Here is a 15,476-nt window from a genome sequence, read left to right on the forward strand (position 1 = left end):
TATATACCCAGTTTTACTTTTGTTATAGTACTTATCCATCTTTGAGTTTATATTCTTCAGTTATGTATATACCTCTAGTCTGTTTCTTCCCAAATGAAAATGATTGAAAGGACCTCGTTTGCCTTGTTTAGCTCTGTATGCTTAGATCTTGGAATGTAACTAGGCAGAAAATGAATGAATGAATGAATGATGAATGAGTGCTACATTTTTTCAACTTTTTGATCCAGAAATGCCTTCAGGCAGCATATTCAATAGAAAAGACTTCTTTCTGGAAATACTATTCACAAAGGTTTAGTTCTTTCATGTCTCATGTTTTAAGGAAATAACTCCACTACAGACTCAATTCAAATAAACATAAACCTTTGAAGTACTCTACCAAAAAAACCTTATCCACATATACCTGTAAAATGCAAAGGTAGAGGCCATAAAGTTTAAAATGCTGCTACATTTTTAAAAATTCAATAAAATAAAATAATTTATATCGACTTGGCCACAGCTTAAATAACTTTTCTAAGAAACCCCTGCTTACTAGCAGTTACCCCTCCACCCATTCCCCATTTACCCCATCCCAAGCCCCTGTCCCATGTAAACACTGATCAATTTTTTGTTTCTATGAAACTACCTTTTCTGGATATCTCAAATAAATGTAATTGTACACTAAAAATATCTTTTCTAAAAATAGTTGAGGATTCTTATAGATTACTATAATAATATAGATTCCTTCATCAATAATTTGAAAAATAATTATCATTAATGAATGCTCCAAATATTCCATTCTCTTGCTATCAGAAATAAAAGGGCAAAGTCTACTTCAATACAATAATTCACATTCTGAATGTTTTATTAGCTAACTTCCTATGATAGTTATTTACTTCAGTGTTTTCTCCAAATGGTGCGTAACTCCATCTTGGATTTGGATCATACCAAAGGATTACTCAAGATGACCTTGCTTTAAGTGAAGATGAATATTATGGTTCTAGATATAGTGATTTTGTAGTTTTTTAAGCATAAAATCAGAATTGTGTCCAATATACTTACTTATGTCGTCCAAATGATATAGATTATTACCAAAAATTATCCAAAAAGTGTAGGCATAAATTATATAATGCCCATCAACACTGGTTTGAAACAATGTTGTAATAGACAAACAGGTTCACATAATGATTAAACTAGCAGTTCCTTACATTTTTAATATAAAGTGGATCCATTTTATTCCAAATAATAATTTTTAGAAATAAAGGAGATAAAAAAGTTTTGTTTTATTTTCTGAAAAGCTACATTATGAAAAATTTGATATAGCAAATAATTTCCTTTGAGAAAAATGGTGTATTGTGTAGAATATTAAAGATAAAATTTGATTTGATATATGCACCCTCATTTTGAAAACTCTATTGTCAAGTGCTATAATATCTCCTGGCTTGACATTTGTTCTGAACTTCAAAAAATAACAAATAGTTGGAGGCAATTTTTGATATCACTGGAAAAAAGTCATTGCTTAGTCATTTAGAAAGTTCAGAAAGATAAATAAACTTCAAAGAACCATCTGTATCTGCTAGCATAAACTGAGGCAGAATCTCATTATATAAAAATTTCTAATTGAATTCCATCTAATATTTAAAAATCATAAATACAAATTATTTTCATAGGATCTATGGGAAATCATATACATTTATGGCAATAATTAATTATTTTACCTAGCCAAACTGGATTTTTCTTGCACATCCTCCCTCTATTTTAACCCTCATGAAAATCTGTTACAAATTTCAATATGTATGCACATATGAGCATACGTGGCCACATAAATGTTTGTCAGTATGTCCTGTTCACTGCTACTATCTTCTCCCTGGTCCAGAGTTGTTCTTGCCTGTATTAGTTTTAGTCTTCATTCTATCTATCTCTTCATTTATGGGCCTGCCTGATTTATCTTATACAGGATAGAGTCGGCCACCCCAAAGCACTTTACACAACTGAATTAAATCTTTTTTTTTTTTTTTTTTGTCTTTTTTGTCGTTTTTGTTGTTGTTGTTGCTATTTCTTGGGCCGCTCCCGCGGCATATGGAGGTTCCCAGGCTAGGGGTTGAATCGGAGCTGTAGCCACCGGCCTATGCCAGAGCCACAGCAACGCGGGATCCGAGCCGCGTCTGCAACCTACACCACAGCTCACGGCAACGCCGGATCCTTAACCCACTGAGCAAGGGCAGGGACCGAACCCGCAACCTCATGGTTCCTAGTCGGATTCATTAACCACTGTGCCACGACGGGAACTCCTGAATTAAATCTTATTATGGCTTTCAAATGTCGTTTTGAAATCCACACTCATTCCCCTGGTCTCATGGACCTATATATCACTTCTTTTCTTTTATATTTCTATGTGCAATCCTAGACAAAATTGTTTCTGGCTATGGATTTGATTAACCCCAAAAGGAAAAAGCCAATGCATGTACCTCTTCACTCAGAAATGGCTGTGCAAATAAGTAAACTGCCTGTTAAAATCTTGGGTATGGCATAAGCTGGATACAAAGCCCTTGTGAGTTTGTGGTGCTGGTCCACAGTATACAGTTCAGATCAATGATCTAATATGACACTCCTTCCCTATGGCCTGACTACAATAATGCAGCAACCAAAATGTGAAGGTAGGAGTGGTACTCTCATGATTGCAATGATTGAAACACTTCCCAAATTTCTCTATCTTCCCAAAATGGTATTAGTATACTATTTTAAAAGTATTTCTGTGCAGGGGGAAAGCAGTTTCCCAATAATATCAATTTGGAAGCAGTTACTTCCAATAACTTCATCTTTATTTCATATCTTTGTTTTACATCTTTGTTTTACATTATTTTTATGTCAGTAATGTGTCTTCTCATTTTACTGTATAAAGAGGCAAAGAATAGTGTTGCTATTTTAGCTAAGAAAATGGACCCTGATTAGGAAGGTGTGACAGATTAATCTGCACAATGCAGGCATAAAAGAACACAATGCAGGCATAAAAGAACACACCCAAACTACTTGTTAAGGCATTCCTACTATTTTTAAGCCAATTGATAAAAGTTAATGAAATGGCTCTGACCAGTCCCTCAAAGACAGATTCTTCAGAAATGAAGCTTCAAGTTTCTGAAAGAGAAATAACATTGCTAATTTGAATTTCTAGCTGAGAGTAAAAAGAAGAAGGAGATTTTTTATTTTCTGATGTTATGATTAGTTCAATAAGTGAGGACTCTAGTAATTATACTCATGTCTTACTTTGTTGGGTCATTCAGATTTTTATGCATATTTATTTAATTTTCCCTTTTGTGTATTATTTTTTATATAGAGTATGTGCAGTGGTTAATTTTATAGTTTAGTCCATGAATTACAAGATAAGATAAAATTTTGCCAGAAAAAGAGTTGAGATGAATATCACCAAATATGAATATAATTACCACTAAGACATGTTTTTCTGACGTGTCTGACAGTATGTTTATGTTTGATGAGAGGATTTATTTGAAAGCTTAAGTGGAGGAAAAATGGATGATTTAGGATACTGACTACCCAAAGGTGAACTGAAGATTGCTTTGTTTGACTCTCATACTCCTTGTAACATGCTTTACTGAGGCTAGGAAGCCAAAAATAAACACATTTGTACCCAAAGGAACTGCAGCAGAATATATTTTGAAGTTAAGGCTGCATTTCTGTGTCAGCAGGGTCATCACAGCCTAGGTTTATCTCTTCTATGTTTTCATAGAATATTACCTCTCATTGGTGTTAAACTTTATAAAAATGGATCTTTATATAATTTACATTTACAACTAAATAAAGAGATGAGCTACTTTGTATAATTCATCTACATATGACTTCTTTCATATATTTAGATATGTGCCATATGTTTACTTAATAAAATTATTCAGTTATATTTCTCTGCCCTTTACTATTTATCAGTATTGTTATTTATGTTTCATCAGAAAATTACTCTTTAGACCCTTAACTTTGATAGCTTTATATAGATTCCTAATAGAAGATCAAGATTGATGTTATCTTAGTAAATTCAGTTCTTTCAATTTCTTCTATTTCTTTTCTTTTTTTTTTTTTTTTTTTTTTAATGCCACAGAAACATAGGATCTGAGCTGCATCTGAGACCTATGGTGCAACTTAACAGCAACACGAGATCCTTAATCCACTGAACAAGGCCAAGGTTCGAACCTGTGACCTCACAGACACTATGTTGTTTTCTTAACATGCTAAGCCACAGTGGGAACTCCCAATACTTCCAATCTCTTATTGAATGATTTTGGAAATGAAAACTTAAGAGTATATTGAGAAATACTCTTCTCTTTTGATAAAATCAGGTAATTCTAGAAGTGCACAGATTTCCTATGGCTGTTCAATGTATGTCCATAAATATAGACTGCCTATTCCAATCCTCTATGGTGATCCAATTGCTTTAAGTGCTTTAAGCTGTAATCACTAAAGAAACAATGTTTCCCACTTACTGGGGTCATGGATGGACTGATTGATCTCCCAACTTGCATGGTGATGGGTATTCTGTACTGACTCATTCTGGACCACCATTATTTAAATCTGCCCTGATTTTCAGTGTTTCTTTAATGCAGGAAGAGAAAGGAGGTTGAAAAATTTTAACAGTGGATTGTGAATGATAAAAAAAGGTGCCTACCTCAGCAATCTTGCTCAATAAACAGTCTTTGAGAGTTTGTCCTACTCCCCATCATTTTAAACTTTGTCTCACAGAGGTCCCTTTCTCATTAGATGGCTTGTTTTTTATTAGGTTTTTAACATTTATATATGATCAAAACAGAAACATAAGTATTGCTACTTTATCATTTTTATTATGCCTAGGGAAATAAAGATAAAATGAATAAAAAAAACTCTCTACTTGATCTTATTGTTAATACAAATTAATGCCTAGTTCATTTGTTTAGAAGAATGCATTCTAAACTAAAACATACAAACATGGGCTTAATTATCTATATTTCCATAGTGAAATAAAAACATTCTTTAGAAAATTCCCTCTAAAATGCTTTACATATTTCTAAAAGAACTTAATTACTAATATTATTTTCTTTCCTCCTCCACAAGCCCTTCTAGATTATGAAGTTAATATAATTTGGGATATTCAGAGCTTTTGCTGAGAATTAAATACAATCTTTTTCACTACTTCCAATTAAACCATAAATATAGAATTGATATTACTTCCTCATATTTATGAATACTGGACTGAGTGACACTTCATGCTTAGGTATTCCTATGGGATGGTTTTTTTCTTCAAGATTTGAATATCAAATATCATTTTTAATATTTGCTAAAAGAGTTTAAAGAAATTCAGGTAAAAGAAGTACTTAAAATAACAATATTTACGGGCTAAATCTGCATTTGAATGTAGTTTAAGTCTCCCCTTCCTGAGCTAATTCAGAGATGATAAGAATTGTGAACATTTATTATACAGTCCAAAGTTTATGCTGCATTTTGAGAGAAAAAGGAGATTAATGAAGTCAAACTCTTTGTTTTTGGGGAAAATGAAGTGTACTGAGAAATGCATCTAAATGGTGCATAACTGTTTTATGAATCAGGCAGAATGAGATGGTGTAGGGTTATAAAACAATTAATGTTATTCATTGGGCCTAGAGTAGCAAAGTAAGAGTTCAGTGCTAATAGCATTTCATCATTGAAAGTAGCTGAGAACAAGAACCTATTTATCACTGAGCTCTAACTGCAAGCACAATTTATGGATGGAAGTTTGTGTTTCTGTTATGCTGATAGAACAAATAAAATGTGTGAAGAATTAATTTTCTGAAAGTCAGGTCAACAGTGAAGACAATTTAAAAGGATAGGACAGAACCAGAAACAAGAAAAGAAATTGCTTTAACACCAAGTCACACTGATGAACAGTATTATCAAGTTAATCAATTCTGTAGTAATTTAAACATCTTTTCTAATTTTCAATGAATAAAATATAATGTAAGTCTCTGGAGATAAAAATGGCTTTTAAACGTATTTTCATTAGTTTATAGTTACAGCATATAACGACTGACTTCATTTACAGTATGCTCTTTGCTTGAGTAAATTACCAGAAGCATCAAAAGAAATTGAAGCACACCCAACATTAAATGGATACAGCAGACACTACTAATTACAAGAACATTGTAATATTTAGGAGACTTCATTATTCACTGGGCAGAGAGATAAGCAAACAGTCACATTACACATTTTTATGGCACAGTTGAAAATATTTTTATATTAGAATCAGAAATAAGAACAACATTAGAAGAAAAGAAACTGAGAGAAAAATCATAATACATATTGCCTCATTTTATAATGGTGCAAAGTTTATGACCTGAACTATGAAGTCATTGTGTATTCAACTGCTTGCCTAGATGTGAAAAGCGTGAGCTTACAGTGGTAAAAGAGACTTTTGGAGCAAGATAAAAATGTGTTAAATGACGCCAAATCTAGATTTCAAGTCTCTATAACTAGATTTTATGTTATACAGTAGTATAATTTGACAAAGTGATAATAGACTTCAGTGAGAGAAGAACCAAATTATACTGGCTCTGAATAGAAAATCTCATTTGAAGACTCAACTACTCTCATGTTTAGCTAGAGTATTACACTTTAATGAGAAACAGGCACTCAGATGCCAATCAGCAAGTCTAGACACTATTTCAATATTATGTGACCAGATGAGAACTCTAAATTTGATTCTTATGTTCTGAAAATTAATATTCAACATTCATTGTATAATAGACCTCTGTACATTTGCCCTGTCCTGCTCTGAAGGAGAGGTAAGAACACTTCTGCCTCTGTTCTTCACATTCTTACCCACAGATACTTTGATACTGATATATTTCTAATCATGGTACTCACTTGCTGAAACTCCTCTGTGGATTCCATTATTCTCGGGATGCTGTTAAAAATCCTTTACTTTATACACAGCATCTTACATCATCAGTCCCCACTTAACTTTCCAGTTTTATCTTCTAGCCATACATACTGATTGTACTGAAAATATTTAAACACTGGTAGAGCACAGGCATGGAACTGCCAGGAGAAACTCCAGTTGATAGCCTCATGCTGCGCCAGGCATTATCTCTTAAGTTTTTGGATCTTGCATGGTTGGAGGATTTCTAGGTGAGACTAGGAGTACATGATGGGCTCAGGGTAAAGGTCCTTTATTGCTTTCCTTAGCCATCCTCCTTCTGGGTTCTAATCACACTAATACTTCCTCTGACATACAAATGTGTTAAACTCCTTCCATATCTGGTATTCCTCTTTCTGAATATCTTCCTTGCCCCCTGACATTTTCATCTGGCTAAGTATTACACATCTTACAGGTCTCTATGTAGGTATGTTACTTAATCTTTATCATAAGCTGGATTAAATTTTTCTAGTTATTTTCCTCAGATACTATCCTGTACTTTCCTCGCACGAAACAAACTGATCTAACTACATATTATTTAAATAATTATTTATCTGGCATCATTTTCTAACTGTAAACCAATGTTTTTTGTATAGAGGAGCTGTAATCACCTGGGTTCATAGTAAAAAATGCCAGTTATTCGAGTACACTCTACAACTAACGTATGGCTACAGCTCAAGCCTTGATAGTTTAGCAAGAGCTTTGATGATTCTTATGCAAGTTACAACTTAAGAACCACTCTGTGGAAGACGGCACTTAAGAACACTTTGCTCAGCTAGCAGAGAGCACAAAGCATAGCATACAATTGGTACTTGAAATACTGCTGAATGAAGAATATACATCAAAACTAGTTCACTTATATGAGTTTACTCTCAAGTGTCAGCTTTGAATTTACATAATATGGAATGAGCTGGAAATTGAGTTAAAACTTGGATATAATAAAAAAAATTTATGCTGTATATCAATAATCACTGATGCTGAATCCTTCAACAGGAGAGGTTTTCCTGCTTCAAGGTACCTGTGGGGCAGATGCCATAAAATAAGCTCTAAATTATTGGTCAATATTAGTCTATCACTTCCCTTGTTTCTTCTGCCTCATCTCCTCCTTTTCCTCTTTCTCCTTCATCTTTTTTGTTTATCTCTATTTTTAAGTTACCTTTTCATACCTTATTAACTCCTCAACTGTACGTTAGACTTCTCTGGTTCCCACTGATACCCAAGTGGATGGTTTCAATCTTCTGTAGGCTCTCAAGCCTAAGAAGGTACATAATGTCTGTGAAAAAATAAAACCCTGAAAATATAAAGAGTTATACCACTGATGACTGCTGTTTTGATATATAAATCAGAAGGCTACATTTTTTTGTATTAATGATGACCTTTTTATACTTAGAAACTTATACAAGTCAAATAAGAATGCATCACTCCTGAATCAATTAAATTTGGAGTAAAAAGATCTATATTTGCATCCTGTATTATGTTTTGAGGCTCGGTTAGGTTTTGAAGTTCATTTAAGTTACTGTACAAAGGCTTTATAAGATGTTATTTTGACACATGTAATCAGTCTTGTATAGATAAACCCTAAATAGTTTACTGCGTACCTATAAAAGTACCTACATATCTCTGTAAAGAATTTGGATTTTTTCTGCTTTTGAGAATGTTAATGTTAAAAAAATAGAATATTAGATTATGAAGAGCCTTAGAGACCTTCTAGTCTAAATGAGGTAAATATGAGAAACAGGGATTTGGCCAGTTCAGTGATCTGCTCAACTAAGAAGTAGCAGAAATGAGATGATAAGTCACAATACTTGACTCCCTGTGAAATTCCTATTTCACCACATGATAAAAGATTTATACTAATATTACCTAACTTTCAAGAGTGTCTATAGACTATGCCACTCATAGAGAATATGCATAACTGTATCTGTTTGGGTTTCTAGGCAGAGATTGCAGTTATCTTCTGATTACTAGAGTGTGCCAAGCACTTTAGCATCTTTTCAAGCAATGCACTACCTTGGATGTAATGTATTTTGGTTTTTGAAGATACAGATTTAACAAACATAAACTATCTCATTTTCATAGAGAAAAACTGCCAGTAAAAAATGATATTAATCTTCTCGTTTACAAATTAGATGTACTCCCTCTTATAAAAAGTCCTTTTTTTTTCTTGATGAAAGTCGTCTTAAGAGTCTTTAGTACTTTCCAGTGCTTACTTGAAAACAGGTATATTTCACTTGAATATGTAAAGATATGCCCTTAGTTGCTGTGTATGTAAATTGGATATATTTTCTTTTTTTTTTTTGCTGTTGTAAGAATTTACCTTTGACCAAAACTGACATATTCCCTTACAATGATGATTTTTATAAATGTTTTATTAAGGACTTACACAAATAAAAAAAAATTTCCAAGGAACAGTCCAGGATGGGGAAGGTATTTTAACTCACTGAGCCTTCAACTGGAGAACTCTGCATTAGATGATAGTAAAATGGTAAAATATTGTAGAAAAGGTCATAATTTTGGATACACTTTCCTTCTACAATGTTTTCTGGTTAAATTCTTTAGTTCAATTAAATGTTATCTATGAGACATGTTTTCATTATGATATTTTGACTGACAGAAAAAGAAATCCATCACTACACTTATGATACCATTCATGATGAAAACAGAGCTATGTAGCTACAGTGTAAATACTGTATCACCATGTCAAGAGTACAGAATAGTCTCTCCATTTCACTGTCCCACATTTTAGTTGTTAACTATATGTGCTATATTACTAAAAGAACATAGATATTAATTTTGAATGGATGTAAGTTGTTTTAGACATTTTAAAAATATTACACACATTTTTCTGAAAGTCTCAGTTGTGGTGGTGATAGAAATAAAAAGATTCTCTAATCATGTTTGTTAATATACAGCTCTAAATGTCTACTCAATGTAGTGATATGACATCAGGTTGTAATGGTTTATATTTGCATTTATTTACTTTCAGGACATTAAAGCTAGATTCTTCACTTAATGGACACTAGATTAAGTTACCTGATTTGAGCTTGACTCTGTCATGGCTGCTGCAAAATTCAGCTTGAAAACACATCAGACATTATCTCTGAGGTTAATGAAATCTTTAATTAATTCCTATTCGTAGTTTTACTCATTTCTTATGGTCTCTAATCTAGTAAGCAACAAAGTATTTTTGAGACTCACGATGTCAAGAGAAGGGCATCCATTGTTAATTAATAGCTGTCATGACTTAATGTATTACTGGACTGGAGACTGCCAAGTGTGAGAAAACTCATTTTATAAGAAATCATAAAATGGACAATTATGCCCTCATCTGGAAGTCAGTCTTGGCTTTCCATAATATGTGAATAGAGGTTTTTGAGAATGCTTCCTGAGCCTTCATTATTTCTTTTTACACTAGTCAGAGGGAAAATTTGACTTCACGTCATCATTTACCTATCAGAATTAATTTTCTCTTTAAAATGAGACTAAAGCAGCATGATTTTCACGTATTACATTTTATTAATAATTTTAAAATAACTTAAAATTGCATGTTTTTAGGTACTTTGAACTAATATGACTATTGCCAAATTAGAGAAGAATTAGTTTTGTTTTTTTTTAAGAGCCGCACCCACAGCATAAGGATGTTCCCAGGCTAGGGGTCCAATCAGAGCAACAGCTGCCGGTCTATGCCACAGCCACAGCAACGCCAGATCCGAGCCATGTCTGTGACCTACACCACAGCTCATGGCAGTGCTGTATCCTCAACCCACTGATAGAGGCCAGGGATCTAACCCACAACCTCATGGTTCCTAGTAAGATTCGTTTCCACTGCACCATGACGGGAACTCCAAGAATTAGTTTTTTTAAACATTTTAATCATCTCTGTATTAATGATAAATTGATAATAAGATATCCTCTATTGAGTTTTACCCTTTGGTAAATTTAATAATTATTTAACCAAATGAATTGGACTGCTTAAATACAAAAATGTTTATCTTAGTATAAAACTGGAAATGAATCTTTATTGTAATATGATATATTCAAATATTATGTAACCTGTACAATATGTAGTGGGTTTATCAACAACACATCTTGTAGCTTAGAAAAGTTACAGTACTACAGTAAATATAAAAATACTCCAAAATACTGTTTCAAATAAAAGAAGAAACTTTGTAGATGTCTCTTCCTGTGCAATATATATTGTCAATTTTTGTTAATTTTCACTTTTAAAAAGTTATTTTAAATCACATAGGAATGATTCCAATTTACTAGTCTCTTTTCAGATTTGAGTATATGTATGTATTTAGATGCAAAACCTCCCTAGTGTTTTAAAAAATATATATATTTCACTGTTCCTTAAGGGTATTACTTTTAGAATAATTTTAATTTAAAAAAGTGCTCTTTATAAAGTGTCATGGCGATTATTGCATGGTGATGGAAAAGCTGTATTATATAAGTGACAAGGCTTATTGTCAGTTGGCTCCTTACATTGTGATCAAAGCTATTTTTAAATGCAAGTTTAATATCACTCAATTATAAAGCTGTTTTCTCACTATTCACAGACCCTAAACACACTTTTAATCAGGCCTATGAGATCTATCTGGTACTTCTAGTCCTTGTAAAACATCCTTCTCTTACCTCCCATTTTTCCTTCTCCAGCTTGCCATGCTCAGGTCCCACTTGCGTGGCATGGGTTCCTCAAATATTCCATGCTCTTCATCTCCATTAAGGACCTCCCTCCATGCACATTTTCCTTCTGCTAGAAATTCTCTCTGCAGTGCTCTGCTTCCCCAACATTAAACTTTATCTTCTTAACTTCTAAAAATTCTTTCTATTACATCTAAAAGTAATTTTTCCAGGAAACCTTCCTTCATCTTCCAAACTACTGGGAAGTATGCTTTATATGCTTTTAAAGCAATAATTTATAGTTTTCTTTTTATAAAAATTTACCTGTATTTTGTAATTTTTAATTACTTGAGTGACTATTTGCCTTCTGCCACTAGGTTGTAAACTGTCAAGGGGTAGAATGTCTTATTTTTTCTTGCCTTTTAAATTACCAAAGCTGACCATAATAGGCATTAAATACAATCTAAATGAATAAATGAATGGTATGAACATCTTAGAAAATGCTATTTTATTTCATCTTGAGATATCAGGAAATATTCTAAATAATACTGTGTCTTTGAATGTTTGTAGTACCTATAAAAATGAGGTCCTCCCACACAAAATGCCACTGGTTTTGAGATCAAAATCTCATTACCTAGACTAAAAACTCACAAACTGCACGTATATCTGTTAAAATTATATCTGTAACTGCCTATCCCAAGCATACTGAATAATCACTTTCCATTCCTTATTTCTGGTTGTTGAGGTTGGGCATTTATTTACTTACATAGTCACTTCAGATGACACAGATTTGAAACTATTAGTAAATTCTTTAACATAACATCTAAGACTATAAACTCACTGAACACATCCATTATTAACTTTCTGTTTTACAGATGATGAAAATTAGTGTAGGAATAGTTTTCATTTACTCTCAATAAGATAACTGAGTTGAAGCTGAGTATATCAGAATCTCCTGAGGTAAGGATTTTCAAATGCATGTTTTAAGTGTCACACTCCTGAGGGAATTTTGAAACGAAAAACATCCCTTCAGTGATATGCCTCATCCCACCTCTAAACCTCTCAAAGGTCACTGTAAAAGTACAGAATTGCTGCTGTTGGAGGTGCATGAGACTTCTTCTATGTTTCATGATTGCAAACATGTTGAAAACTATTGACTTAAATAGGAAAGTTATGCTAGAAGAGAAGGGCAAAGTATTATGGGAAACCCAAGACTTTCAACCAGATTTTTTTTTTTTTTTTTTTTTTGGTCTTTTATGGCCTAACCTTAGGCATATGGAGGTTCCCAGGGTAGGGGTTGAATTGGAGCTGTAGCTGCTGGCCTATCCAACAGCCACAGCAACTCGGGATCCGAGCCACGTCCATGACCTACACCACAGCTTACGGCAACACCAGATCCTTAACCCACTGAACGAGGCCAGGGACTGAACCCGCGTACTCATGGATACTAGTAGGGTTCATTAACCACTGAGCCACAAAGGGAACTCCTCAACTAGATATTTAATAAGCAACCTTTTCTCACTTCCTTGAGCAAACCTTTAGATGACTAATAAAGAGGGTTTATCTCCATCTCTCAAGCCTTCGTGACAACCAAAATTTCTTCATTTTCAAATTTGACACTATTTCTGTTAGTTTTCTTTGATTCAGAGAACAATGATTACTATATTCAGTGGAAGGAAAAACAAGACTTTAAAACTCAAGAAAATAGGGAGTTGTCTGCAGCTTTTATTTCAGTCTTAGACAAATCTACACTGAGCTAAAACCGGTTCAGAATTTGTGTTTGTCTTTTCAACTGGAGAGCTTTAAATGGAGATGCAAGTGATAGATGGATAAAACCGTTACATATTTATAGATATTTATAGCATGCTGATTGGAACTAATTACAGAGCACATAAATGTGGAATTTATTTTCAATAGAGCTGGCATCAAATTTATAGTACCATTTGCATTCAGTTAACTCTACAAGGAATCTTTCTCCATTTTTAACTTTGAGAAAATAAAATATTTTTTTCCTCAACCAATTGCTAAATGGCAGTGTCGAATTCCAAATTCAACTCTGATGTTTCATTGATATGAGAAATTAAGAAAGTAAATTAATTTTTCTAATGAGGAAGACACACAGAAAAATTAATGTGTACCTCAGAGTGTTGACATTTACACAATAAGAAGTTTCAATGCCTTTTATTTTACAGGGAATCTAATACACATTAGACTTCTTCACAAATATGTTAGCTCTTTTTCTTTTCAGTCACTCTGTTTGCATTTTTCCATCCTCTTGAAATTACATTTCTTCTTGTTATTACTTCCAGTGAGATGTGAACAAAAGTTATCTGTCTCATTTCCAGGTGGACTATTTAAAATCCAGAAGATGCTTTGTGGCATTATTTTTTTTTTCCTCCTGAGGCAATGTTTGTTTTGTTTTGTTTTATTTCTATTTTTTGGATTTTTAGGGCTGCACCCACAGCATATGGACATTCCCAGGGTAAGGGTCAAATCAGAGCTGTAGCTGCTGGGCCTACACTACAGCCACAGCAACAGCAACGTGGGCTCCCAGCCACATCTGCGACCTACACCAGAGATCACAGCAACACCAGATCCTTAACCCACTGAGCAAGGCCAGGGATTGTATCCCAGTCCTCATGAATGCTAGTCAGGTTCATTACTGCTGGCTATGATGGGAACTTCTGAGGCAGTATTCCTAATAGTTGCTACTTTGTGAAGGTAACAATGACGCACATCCGAGTCCGTTAACTGAGTCTTCTAAATGTGATTGGCGTGAGAAATTAAGAAAGAAAAATAAACACAAAGAAAGACAACTTATTTTTTTTTAACTTTAAGCCACTAAGTGTTTGGATTTCTTTACTATCATGACCTAACCTAATCCTGCCTGATTGATCATTAGCCCTTTCAATACTGGTCAAACTATGATAAAATACAGCTGAAAACATAACACTTTGCTCGAAAATCTCCCAAAACATGCTTGCACAAAACATTCATTTGTTCACCATTCCAGAAGGTAACTGCTTAGTTCTTGTCATTAAATTGGATTACAGAAACAGAGGAATCATTTTGACAGAACTTGGGGTTTATGTTGCATTTTTTAATACAACATGTTAATAATCATTGTATTTCTCTATCCAGGTATATTGTGCAATTAAGGAGCTCATAATATAATTTTAAAAAGTGCCATGCATTTATGTTTTATTGTTTGCTGACTTTTTGTGATACATTTAGCCTATTTAAACCCTTGATCTTCCCCTGACATATCTGATTCATAGTTTAGTCTAACATCATTAGTTTCCACATAATTCTCATGTTTTCTATTAAAATCTATTGAAAAAATCACATCAGTTTAGTTTCTACCATTACAGTGCAAATTCCTTCAACTGTCTCTGCCTTTCTTTCTTTTTTTCTTTTTTTCCTTTTCTTTTTTGGCCACAGCATATGGAAGTTCCCAGCCAGGGATCAAATCCCCACCACAGCAGTGACCAGAATCACAGCAGTGACAACGATGAGTCCTTAACCACTATGCCACCAGGAAATTCCCTGCCTTCTTTTCTAATGTATCCATATAGTATATCCACAGCCATGGTTATTTTCAGTCATTGCCCTCTCTGGCGTGGAGATTTTATTACTGTATGAACAGCACAATGAATACAATATAAATCAGCAAACTCAACTGAGTGCTCAACAAATAAGGGTAATTTTGCCACATTTCCACATTTCTTTGGCCATTTCTTTCCCTACTTTTCTAAAATAACTTGGTCGTAACTTCTCTATTCTACTTAAATCTTATTATTTAGCCTTACTTTTCTCTGAGTATCATACTTCAGGAAGATAATGGGTACTTAGCACAAAACTTTCTCAACTTCTAAGCTCCAAATCTATAACTCTGTTGGCCTCCATCCTTATCCCTTTCTTCTTCCTGATTCAATATAACACAAAA

Source organism: Sus scrofa, chromosome 11 (assembly GCF_000003025.6).
Source record: "Sus scrofa isolate TJ Tabasco breed Duroc chromosome 11, Sscrofa11.1, whole genome shotgun sequence".
Taxonomy (NCBI): Eukaryota; Metazoa; Chordata; class Mammalia; order Artiodactyla; family Suidae; genus Sus; species Sus scrofa.